Here is a 12,904-nt window from a genome sequence, read left to right as displayed (position 1 = left end):
TGGTTTATTTGTTTCATTGGTGATAACTTTTTTGAGTTCTTTGTATATCCTGGAGATTAATGGTGATGTTCCTCACAGAAATAGAAAAAGCAGTAATGAAATTCATTTGGAAATAATAAGAGGTCTATAATAAAAATAAGAGGTCTATAATTGCCAAAGTAATCCTTAGTGAGAAAAATAATACAGAAGGTATCACCATACCAGAGCTATACTACAGAGCTATAGTAGCAAAAATGGTATAGTATAGTAGCAAAAATGCTACAGTAGCTAAAATGGCATGGTATTGGCACAAAAATAGCATTGAATTGAAGACCAATGGAACAAAACAGAAGACACAGATACATGCTCATATAAATACAGTTATCTCTTACAAGGCAAAGGCACCATAAACATAAATTGGTGAAAAAGATAGCCCCTTCAACAAATGGTGCTAGGAAAACTGGAAATCTATATGTAGTAGATTGGAATTGAACCCCTATATTGCACCTGCACAAAACTCACCTCAAAGTGGATCAAGGACCTTGGCATTAGACCTTGTGCCTACTAGAAGAAAAAGTAGGCTCAACTCTCCATCATATTGGCTCAGGAACAGACCTCCTCAATAAGACTCCTAACGCACAAGAAGTAAAATCAAAAAATCAATAAATGGTATGGCATCAACCTAAAGAGCTTCTTCACAGCAAAGGAAACATCAAGAACATGAAGAGAGAGTCTATAGAATGGGAGAAAATCTTTACCACCTGCACTACAAGTCCCCTTTTAAAGTCAAATATTATATTTTCCACAAAAAATGAAGCAATATATGAACAGATATTTTTAAATTTAAAGTGGTCATTTAAATCACTTTAAGATATAGAATTACAAACTCCAATAAGATATTATTAATGTTACTTCTAAGACATTATAAGCTCTGTAAATTTGAATCACACATGTTGTTACATCTAAAAGGATAAGAGTAGACTTAGTATTAGACAGAAAATTCTACTAGAGTAATAATTAATACCAGTTCCCTTACTAATGGAAAATCAGGAACAATGTTCATACCTGAAAGTGTACATGCAGATATCCTTTAAATATTGTATTAGTTTTAACACTGAACAAATATCAATTGCAATGTCAGTATTACCATCTAGAGATATTCTCACTTACATAATAATGTTTTGCCTACCTTAAAAAAGAATTGGGTAATCCTTGTGCCACCAGTCTGATCACATGGTAAAAAGAATATACTGAGAATAACAAAATAATCATTTAAAGCTGTTCTTCAATAGCTCACTTTGGCATATAAGGTATACAATATACTTCCTAAGAATAAACTAGTAGCATAATCTGCTTTATGTTTTTATCAAAAGGAAATAGCATTCTAAGATACAGCTGCATAGACTATATGATGAATATTCAACACATGAGAAACTGGCAAATTTATCTTTACTCCATCATTAAGCATTTTTGTGACAAGCTGGGTATTCATCCAATTAGGGGTCTTTTTTCTGTGTGTTCTTTTTGTCTAGTGCTTGTTCATGCCCTTTCTTGACGTCCTGCAAGACTAGCCTTTTCTTTTCTTCTCAAAATTTCTGATTACCCATATTGTTAGAAACTCATACTCAGAGAACTCTTTGCAGATAGGAAGACAAGACCTTAGTCAAAACTTCATTCCACTATCAGAAGCTTGGTTTTTCCTTGACCAATCAAAAAAAAATTGTAAGATATGTAAGTTTTCCATTGGTAAATATATGTATATGTGTGTGTATACACACACACACACACACATATTTAATTACTGTTGTTCATGAAGAATTCTGCCTCCTCTATACATTCATATTGCTCCTTGTTTAGAGAAATTTAAGTCCTTATTTTTTAACAGAATGTACAACTTCAAAAATTTCATATTCTCAAATCATTTTCATACATATTTTACTGCTGTGTACAAGACAAAACATTTGATGGTGGGGGAGTCTTCTACTAGGTTTTGATAATACATAAAATAATATTCACCTAAAAGTTCATTAAACTCAGTCTGCAAAATAGATTACTGGCATTGAGCTAGAAAATAATACCGATAATAGGACTAAAGTGATCTCCAGAATCCTTATTATACTATATTAACTAAGAAGTTTACTCTGAAATTTTATTCATAAATTTTTGAAGTTTGGAAAACTTGTACATTAAGCAATTCCATAGCTCCTTTTCAAAAATTCACAATAAAAAATACTTTTCCATGTGAGGAAAAAAAATCCATATGAAAGTACATCAATTAAGAGCAAGCTTAGCTCCTTTTTCATTTATTATGTATTCAGTGTCTTCTTTATGTATCTTACTGCCCCAGAGTTCATGACCAAACATCAATACATGTTAACACGTTTTCAATATTTATAAGCTAAAAGCTTAGATCCAAGAATTATCAAAAATTGTCCTGCTACTCCAGTTATACTCACCAGCATCTCAATTATAATGCCTATCAAGAGGCATCTTCAAGACTTTAGATGTGCAACAGTTTTCAAAAATTCAGTTTAAATCTGATTTACTCTTAGAATTGTCAAATGTTTCACTATCACTTCTCTCTCTTGAAATGCTTTCTCTAAAAGGAGTTTTGTTTGCTGCATAACAGAGTGTATAAATACCAAACTCAAAATTATTCTTGCATAGTGCTCATACCAAAATTAAATAGAAAATAGCTTTGCCTACTAATATAAATAGCAGTGACTGGCAAATAAGATAGACAAATATCAGAAATTCAAATTGTGTCAACAAAGATGAGTGAGAAATGGTACATGTTTTATTTACCAGCAACAAAACTTATCCTATTTTACTCAACATCAAATGTAAACTACTTACTTTGTAAAAATGAACTCAAGGGGTCTAAGTAGAGTATTTTAGCAAATGCCACTAATTTCCTATTAACAATGCACAGGCACAGAAAGAAGTAACATAAAAATCCTTCTGTCTATATATATGGAAAATGAATGTCATATTCATTTTTGTACTATGTCTAATTAAAATTTTATTTGTAAGATAATTTCAATACAGGATTACTGTCTTGATAGAGGACAGATTTCTACTTTAAAAGTACTGTTAAAATAAAACTTCCAATTAATGATTTAATACTTTTAAACCAGGATTGGAAGAATGAATTCTGGCTTGAAAACATTCATTTATTTTTAATTTTAACATGATATTTTTAAATCTTTAAAAGAATCTTTAAAAAATGCTAGATTATATTATTAGAGCAGAAATTATTTTACTATTAAAATCTGTTTGATTCATGTTCCTAATATATAGATCTTTGATCAATTAAAATTTCTCTAACTAGAAACTGAAGTGAGCACCTGAATCCTGATGTGTGTTCATGTCCAAATTGGAAGAGTCATCCCCATTCAAAAATTACCCCTTGTTCAATATAAGATGCTGCCATGATGACAACTTATCAGCAGCAAGCATGTCTCAAATGATTACTCCGTTTTTACAGTATTTCAGATATTCAGTTGATTGCCAGAATCAGAAAATCACAACTCCAGGTCGGTGTTTTTATGTTTTATTCCACCTAACGTTCATCTACCCAGCACACATCCTAGTCTGATCTCCAAATGAAGTATATTCTCTAAAACAACAAATATATGTAATGTATCCCTAAACAAAACAAGGTTGAGTAAGGCTGCTGCTAGCTTGACAATGTTGTCGAAGCTGTGATTCAAATTAGGGAAATAAGCTGGAGGTGGTTATGAAATGAGTTTCAAACTACAGGTTTTGGTTCATTCACCACAGAAAGGAAAGGATTCTCCCTCTCTGTTATGTTCTCTTTCTCTCTGTCTCTCATTCTCTCTCATTCTCTCTTTCTTTCTTTCTCTTTCTACCCTTCCTTACTCTTTTTTCTGGGTGACTGAGTATCAAATACATGTATACAAGATGCTTTTAATCCTCAGGATATTTTAATAGTTGATCTCCCTATTATTATGTATATCACTTAAGAATAATCAAATAATTCAACTTCACACTTACCCCATTGTTTCATATGTCCAACAAGAAAGAAAGAAACAAAATGTTTTATTAAATATGATGCTTTATTTTTGCCTCAAAAAGACAAAAACAGAAGTCAAAACCTGTGTACTAAAGCTCATACTGTTATGTTATTTTTTTTAAATATCACTCAGTGACAATTCCACTTACAACAGAATTCTAGGTTTAGATATGATTTTGTGTAGTCAAAATTAGATTAAAAACAACAAACTAGAGAAGGGGAGAAACACCTATTTTCAATGTATCTTCATTGTGAGAGAGTGAGTGAGAGATATAAATCTTTAATATGTGCTTTCCCAACTCGATAGATAGATAGAAAAATAGATAGATAGATAAAGAGAAAGAGAAAGACATAAGTGTAATAAATCAGATTAAACCATTTGTAAGTGATGGAACATGATCACTGAATACTATACAATAGGTACTCATAAAAATTTTTAAATTTATTTTAACTGATACATAAAAACATAAAATTGTAGGCTGGGGTTGTGGCTCAGTGGTAGAGTGCTTGCTTAGCATGTGTGAGGCACTGGGTTCAATCCTCAGCACCACATAAAAATAGATAAAATAAATGTATTCTGTGTGTCCATCAACGACTATTTTAAAAATAACATAAAATTGCGCAAATTAATGGGGTACCATAGAATGTTTTGATATATGTGTACATTGCATAATGTTTAAATAAAATTAAACATATCTGTCTCCTCAAATATTTACCATGTGATCTCAGAAATTTCTGAGACATTGGGTTGTCTCCAGCCATTCATGGGCTGTGTATGTGAGCTATGCACATTTGAGCATATTAGGGGACTGTTTGGCATTACGCACTGTTTGGGCTGTGAGAAGCAAGTGTGCCTTTCCTCTAGCTCTGCCTGTGATCCCACAAAGCACCTGAGATGGGTGTGATTTGCCAAGATGTCAATCAATCTGCTGACCACAAGACATCACCAAGCAAGACTCCACCCTTTGAAACCCTACCCCTTGCCTTATTTGGGTGGAATATTCTATCCAATGTCTTTTCCCCAATAAATAGGGGGATTCTGGGTTCTCTCTCTCTCTCTCTCTCTCTCTCTCTCTCTCTCTCTCTCTCTCTCTCTCTCTCTTTCCAATGCTGCTCAGTGCGTAGCTGACCCTTGGGATCACTAAGCAGTCCCGCCCTTGATCTTAGAAACTCATTTTCGTGCGTTGCATGATTTCTTCACCGTTTTCTTAGTTATTGCTGCATCCAGCTCCTTTAAACTCAGCTCATCAAGCTACCCCAATCATCTGGCGATATTGGGTAATTCTTTCTTAGGGTAAAGGACCACTATGATTCTTTGCTATTGATATATCCATTTCTATATGTAGATATACATAGATAGACATCTCTCAATATCTCTCTAGATATATAGAGAGAAATAAATTTAGATATAGACAGATATATCTCAGTCTACATAGATACATAAATTTAAAAATTCTTGTGAGTACCTGATATTTTGTATTCGGTGATCATATTCCATCACTTACAAATGATTTAATCTGACTTATTATACTTGATATAGGGACAAATATCAGTGACTTTTAGACAAAAATTTCTCTATAGAATAGTTTAAAACTATTGTCTAATAATAAAGCCAAATTTTTGTTCTTAGAAAATGTATTTATTAATAATATTGTATTCATTGATGATAGCTATATATTAATTAGGATATGAACTTAATGTATTTGTTTAGCATATACTTAAATACATGAGTATTTACTCATATGCACACACTTTGCATTGTGGGTTATTCTTAAAGTCTAAGGAGAAAAGGATATATTAATAGTTCTATGCCTACCTAGGACAATAGAAAAGGAATCCATGTCAAGCAAGTAACCAGTCTAATTAGTGAACCCCAAACCAAGGAAGTTGGGCTGCTGTTGATGTAAAAAATAACAAGGGAGGAATGACATGAAAATAAAAGGAACAATGTAATAACTGAGCTGAATTGTGACAGAAAAAAGCAATGACATACTACAAAAAGGGAAGATCCATGTGGATGAAATCCATATCATACAAAAGAAGACACAAAAGAAGATTGGGGGAAATGGAGAAGGTTCAAATACATTAAGATGTAAGGAAAGAAAAAGCAGGCCCTCCCTTCTCAAATGCAAGGCTTCAGGTTTCCTAGAAAAGAGAACTTACTAGGAAAGGATTGTTAACATTCTGACCCAAGGGTCAGCCTTCAGGCTTCCTCTAGGAAAAAGAAAATTATGCAAATGAATAGTCTAACCAATAAAGTAAAACATTCTGTATTTCTGTTGAAAACTACATAACTGTAAGTATGACTACTATGGCTTTAGGAATAATAGTTTTTTGTTTTTTTTTAACTATCTACTATGAAATGATAGGCTCAAAATAATTCTGTCATAAGTTTAGAAGTTGTTTTATAAAATTGAAAGATGATTAAAGTATTTTCCTTAATCTTTCTCCCAACTCTAAAAATTTCTTTCCTTTCCTTTTGTCCTTTGTGTGGAGGACAAAGCCTATCAAGATTCATGTCTGCAACACAAACACAACCATAGGCTTTCTCTAGGTCCCAACCCAACTGTAGATCCATCATTTCAAATGACAATTCCATAGGAAATCAATATTTTGAAAGGAAGATTACTTCAACTTGTGCAGTGTGGACTGTGGAGGCAGTCGGTGAATTCAAGAAAGCAGATCTATTTGTATCTGCTGCTCATTCTAGCAGGATTGATTGCAGGTAACTTCCTCAGAGAGGAGGTAAAAGAGCTATTCATTTTTTTTTCCAACTTGTCCCTCTATTCTGAACTTAATAACAATAGTCCTAAATTTTAAATAGCAGCAGGACATAAACAAACACTCTTCCCACTCAAAATACTAAATAATAATTTCACTTGTTCCTTTAAAGATTGATGTTCTTTCTATTCAATATCTTTTCTTTCTATTCAATAGCTCTTTTTATATTTTGTGTTACTAATAGTGGCTGTGATTCATGGACTTTACATCACAGAATATGCCATCTGAAAAATTACTAATTCCCCAACTCATGAAACTCCCTTAAATATTGTATTCAAATGCAATTGTACTCAAACACAATATAAAATCTTAAAAATTTTAAACTTGATTATTTTTTCTGCTTTCAGTATTTTAAATCAATTTTACATATTTTATCATTCTTTTACATTAATTTATGTTTTTCTCAGTATATTTAATGCATGATAATTAAAGAAAGAAATTAAAGTTCAGAAAGAAGAAAATATGACCACCATATTCCATCTCCCAAAGGTAGACATATCTTGATCTATTTCTTCTTATATTTTTCTTTTTTTTTAAAGAGAAAGAGGGAGGAGATAGAGAGAACAATTTTTTAATATTTATTTTTCAGTTTTTCAGTGGATACAACATCTTCATTTTATTTTTATGTGTTGCTGAGGATCGAACCCAGCGCCCCGCGCATGCCAGGCGAGCGCGTTACCGCTTGAGCCACATCCCCAGCCCCTTCTTATATTTTTCTATGCAATTATTTTTATATATTTAATTTCATATTGAGGATACAATTTCATACGTCCTTAATAAAACCTTTAAAGCACAAACATTCTCCATATTCTTGGGCACTGATCATTAGTATCATATTTCAGGGGTTAATAATAATTTATTTTATACAAGTATCATAATCTATTTCATCAAATTATGTTAATATTTAAGTTTTATCAAATGTAGTATTTTGTTACTAGACACAACTCTGAGATAAACACTAACATGTAGTTCAAAAATCTTTGACACATATTGATAAATCACTTTCTAAAAGAGTTAAGCACTTTTTCTTAAGATAAATATTTTTTTCAAATAAACCTCTCTTTGCCCATACCTGAAGTAGATCATCAGAACTATCCAGATACCTTCATGTCAGTGTATAAAATATGTCTTCCCTAAGAAGAGAAAAATAGAGAATGATACTATATTACAGAGTGAATTGGCCAAATAGCAAAGTAACAATCAGTTTAATCTTCAAAAGTTTGTTTTATAGCACAAGTCATTAAGACTCCTTAAGACTAAGGCCTAATAGTGATTCCACAGAAGTAGAGGCAGCATGCTCCACCTAAAGTATGGCGAAAAGAAAAAAAAAAGAGAGAGAGAAAGAAAATAGAAAATTAGGGAAACTGCGTCTACCATAATGAATACTTCAATCTCAGACCCATCAAGGTCAGGGGGGAAACGTATCATTAAGCATATCATGTGGAATCAACACCACCCATTTTAGTACACTCTATGTACTTGTATTGGCCAATTTTCTGAAAGAAGAGATTGGACAGTATTACCTGGTTAGATGATAGCCAAGAGCCAAGGGTTTAAGTTTGGGCTCTAACAAACTCTGGCATTGGCTTTGGACAAGTCAGATAACTCCTGTGAAGATTAGTGTTCATTGTGAACAGTTGGGAGAATTAATACCTCTCAGGTTTTGTGGCATTTTAATATTCTGTGCTGCTGAGTCTGATTTATGTGTAGCAGATAAATTTGGCAGATTCTTTCTTTCATTTTTCTTACTACTCTGTACTCATGTACCTAAAAATATTCATTATCAAAGGTGGAGAGTGGGATATAGAACAATAACAAAAAACTACTCAAAAATTATTTGGCAGTACTGGGGATTGAACCCAGAGCCTTATGCATGCTAGACAAGCACTCTATCACTGAGCTACATCCCCAAGCCACAAACGGATTTTTGAATGGATTCTTTATCTACATGGCATACATCTTTAGTTCTAATGGTCAATGCTCTTTCTATTTTTAAGCCCAATCTACTCAGAAGGAGAAAATCTACAAGGTTTCTAAAAACCTAGTGTTGCTTCTTAGGAGTAGAGAGGCACTCAGAATAAAGGTATATAGCTCTGCTTTATCAAAATGTTGGTCAAGGCCACAAGCAGGTCAGGAAATCAATTTACTGGATCTAGATCAGCATTATTTTTTTTCTAATGAAATGAAATGAGTGCACTGCAATTAGTTAGAATGCTTAGAGTGTGATTTTTTAGGTTAATATGAAAACGTATTTCTCACCTAAGTTTTATACTGAAACATTTTGAAAAAATATCAGATTAGTGTATAAACCACAGAGGGTGAAAGGAAGAAGTATGCTCACATAAGCTCAGTTGTCCAGAACTTTGGATAGGCATTTATGAGGTGGAAGAAATAGCTTAGAGAGGATTAAGCTGCGTGCAACTGTTGTCCCTGAGTCCATCTTTCTTCCACTGAAGCTTTGATACCCAGAGAAGTGGAGTCCAGAACAACCACCAAATATTGAGAATATGAAGACAGAAAATTTCCATTCCATATCTGGATTTCTAAAACGAGGCTGACTAGCAGTATGATGCTTGCTAAAAGGAGCCACTGTTTTTAGGTATAAATTACAACTGGAAAGTCTAGGCAGAAAAGTGTCTTGAGATTCATGTCTTGAGATTCATGCCCACTCCATCATCTTTCCTGGAATACTGTAGGACATGTTGAGGATCCAAAAAGACTCTCCTAAACAGTGAGACACAAAGGGTAGGTGAAAATTAAGATATGGAATACCTGAAGGGTAAGTGGATGAGTTAGGGGAGGTATTGTACTGCATGAGTTTCCTAGAACAATCACTATACTCTGCTGACACTGAGAAGACAGATGGAAATTCATTCAAGCGGATAGGAGCCATAGACTATGCTCCCTCATTCAGTGTCAGGGAGATAAAATATCAAGAGCCTAGATAGTCCAGGGGGAGAGAAGTCTGAAATTGACTGGATTTATATAGAAGATACAGACTTTAGCCTAGAAGACTTACCTTGATCTTGCAAGACTGATCTTGCAAGACATGGGGGCTTGGAATACATGATAAATTCATTCAAATATAAATTAAGGGTTGGGGGTGTCGCTCAGTGGTAGAGCACTTGCCTAGCATGTGTGAGGTCCTGGGTTCAATCCACAGTACCACAAAAAAAGAAAAAAAAAAGAATATAACAAACAAACAAACCAAAAAATTAAGCATAAATTAAAAGTCTTTGAGTTTGGGACTACTTTTTATTCATTACTGTTTTTTTATCCATTGCATATCTTCTATCAATGTATTTATTACAGAACAAATCTTGTATTTTTATTTTTATTCTCAAACAGATTTTTTTTATTTTTATGTATATATGACAGTGGAATGCATTACAATTCTTATTACACATATAGAGCACAATTTTTCATATCTCTGGTTGTATACAAAGTTATTCACACCAATTCATGTCTTTATGCATGTACTTTGGATCATCACATTCCACCATCATTTATAACCCCATGCCCTCACCCTTCCCCTCCAACCCCTCTGCCCTATCTAGAGTTTGTCTATTCCTCCCATGTTCCCTCTTCCTATCCCACTATGAATCAGCCTCCTTATATCAAAGAAAACATTTGGCATTTGGTTGTTTGTTTTTAAATGACTTTTAGCCCATAAGCCAATATCCTCTATATAATTGCTGCTCAACAAATGCTGTTTCCCAACATTTTGTTGAAATGACATACATAGAAATTGGACATTATATCATATGCTAAGAAAAATGGATGAAGTTCACCTGCCAAGAGTCTTGGACCACCCCATATCTCACTATTGTTTTTGAAGACTGAGGACGTCAATCAATGGTGGCACACTGACAATCACTTCAAATTATTCAGTCTTTAGCATTACCAAACACAATTCAAATAGTGGATCAAAATCATTCAAGTGATATCTAACATGGTACCACATATATAATAACACATTTACTAAAGTACACACAAATGCTATTAGAAAATGTGTGCAATTTCTTGTTTATTAAGACAATCTTTGGGGTAGGAAAGTATATTGTTAAGTCAACACCTCATCATCATTTAGAAAAGTTGTAATCACAAGTTTATACAATGGTCTCTTATCCATGTGGGTAAAATCAGGCTGCTAATGCTACATACAAAATAAGTCCTCAAGAAATTAATTCAGAATTTATGCCAAGGATGAATCATTATTTCTATATATTTCATAAATAATCAGCAGCACTTCTCTATTTAGCATTGGCTTCATGAGCAAGCCCCTTAGTACACAGAAGTGTCAGAGGGCCTGTTGTAATCAATTACAAATATGCTATATTTTATTTTTTTCCTACTGCTTCTAAATGCCATGATATTTTTTTCCTGCTTTAAAGTATACTCTTATAGCTTTGTAGATTGTTTTATCACTCTAAAAAGCCATTTACAAGTCATTTTTAAAGCCTAACAGCATATTTTACTGAGTGACCACATTGATTCTTTGATCTCTGGTGAGTAAATAATGTTCACTTTTAATGACCTATTATTTTTTCCAAGAGGTCATTAAAATTTTAAAACAGCTCTCTTGCTGGAACTTATGTCAGTCAAATACAAGTAAAGATACAGTATAGAATCTTAGATAAATACAATACAAAATATTCAATCATAAATTTTGTAGGGGAAAAATTTTTTTAGAAGTTGCTTTCTATCATGGTGACAGGAGGAAGGATTAAAGAAGGCATGTTTTTTTTAAAATAATAATAATATAGCCACTTAGATTTTGATGATTTCAATGGGATGTTCAAACTACTTCAAAGGAGAAATTTAATAACTTTTTGAAGGAGAATCTATTGTCTCAACTCCAGTTTAGTACATTGCATCATAATTTAATTTAATAAATTTATTCTCATTAGTGCCAATGGTCTCCTGACACCAACAATTTATAATAACCAGATCCAGTGCCACCTTCTCAGTGAAGCCTTCCCTGGGCCCTTTAACCCACACATTATATTTTCCCTCTTCCCATATCCAGAAGCATGCATCACCTGTACTTATTTAAGAAAAGAGAGTATTCATCCCCAAATGGAAAAGATATCAAAGTATCTTAAATAATTCAATAAAGGTCATGGTCATATTCAGGGGTCTTTTATATCATTTATATTTTAAACATCTGTCCCCAAGGGAATCTCAAACTCAATATTGTTAAAACTAATGGAAATAGAAAAGTGCTTTAGTCATCATAGTGTTAAGTCTTTCATTTTAAGGCCTCAGTTCATGAATATTTTATTTATTAATATACATAAAAGAAGTAATCTACATATGTACGTATGAATTCATAGCAATGTAGCCTGTTCTTTTGTGCAAAGTACTCTTGTATCTTATTTATCAACATTGAAATGTGTATACTAAACAGTGATGCCATTTGTAGTGAAATTTCTCAAAAACAAGAAATACATTGAAAATCTTGACAGCATATTTATAAATCTTTAGTAAACATGTCATTTCCATATAAATTATTTAGTTTTCATTTTTTATCCTCATTCTTTTTCATAACAATGAGTTCAATTTTCATTGCCACCAATAGGCTGGATAATCCATGCAAATTATAAAATGCATGTAAGAGTTTTAGCACAGTGGCTAGCTCCTTCTAAGGGGCCTATGAAAAGTTATCAGAGGTCTTACTTTGGTTGCATGAGATGGATATTTATTTAGAATTGCCTAAAGGAACAAAAAAGAATTATCTAAAGGATTTTAGTTTATTTCATGAAATTCAAGCAACAATTGGACAACCAACTAGAGACAAACTCCTGGATGTTAGAAATAATTGAGACCAAGAACTTACTAACAATATTAGGTCATTTCCTTGAATACTAATTTCTTTTTCTTTTTTCACATTAACCTAATTCTTTCTAGTGGCAGAATACCTGTCACAACACACTCACCATGTCAACTAGAAATCCTACTCCTATACATTTACCCAAGAGAAACAAAAATTTATATTACATAAAAACCCATTCACAAATTATTATGTCTGGTTTATTTATAGTTACCTCAAACTGGAAACAATGTAATGTTCTTAATTGTAGTGATGATTATAAGGTTTTATGAATT

General features: G+C 32.8%; 1 long non-coding RNA gene across 1 annotated transcript; it reads right to left on the bottom strand.

Annotated features, from left to right (window-relative positions):
- Positions 1-556: 556 nt before the first annotated feature.
- On the bottom strand, positions 557-9,524 carry LOC125619185. The gene is made up of 3 exons (XR_007350697.1): positions 9,138-9,524; positions 7,869-7,929; positions 557-610 (listed from the first exon to the last, which is right to left on the bottom strand). It is a non-coding gene; the product is annotated as an uncharacterized LOC125619185 (long non-coding RNA).
- Positions 9,525-12,904: the final 3,380 nt, after the last annotated feature.

This window comes from Marmota marmota, unplaced genomic scaffold, assembly GCF_001458135.2.
Source record: "Marmota marmota marmota unplaced genomic scaffold, marMar, whole genome shotgun sequence".
In the NCBI taxonomy this organism is placed as follows: domain Eukaryota; kingdom Metazoa; phylum Chordata; class Mammalia; order Rodentia; family Sciuridae; genus Marmota; species Marmota marmota.
Note: the sequence above shows the minus strand (reverse complement) of the source record. Positions and strands in the feature narration are given on the sequence as shown.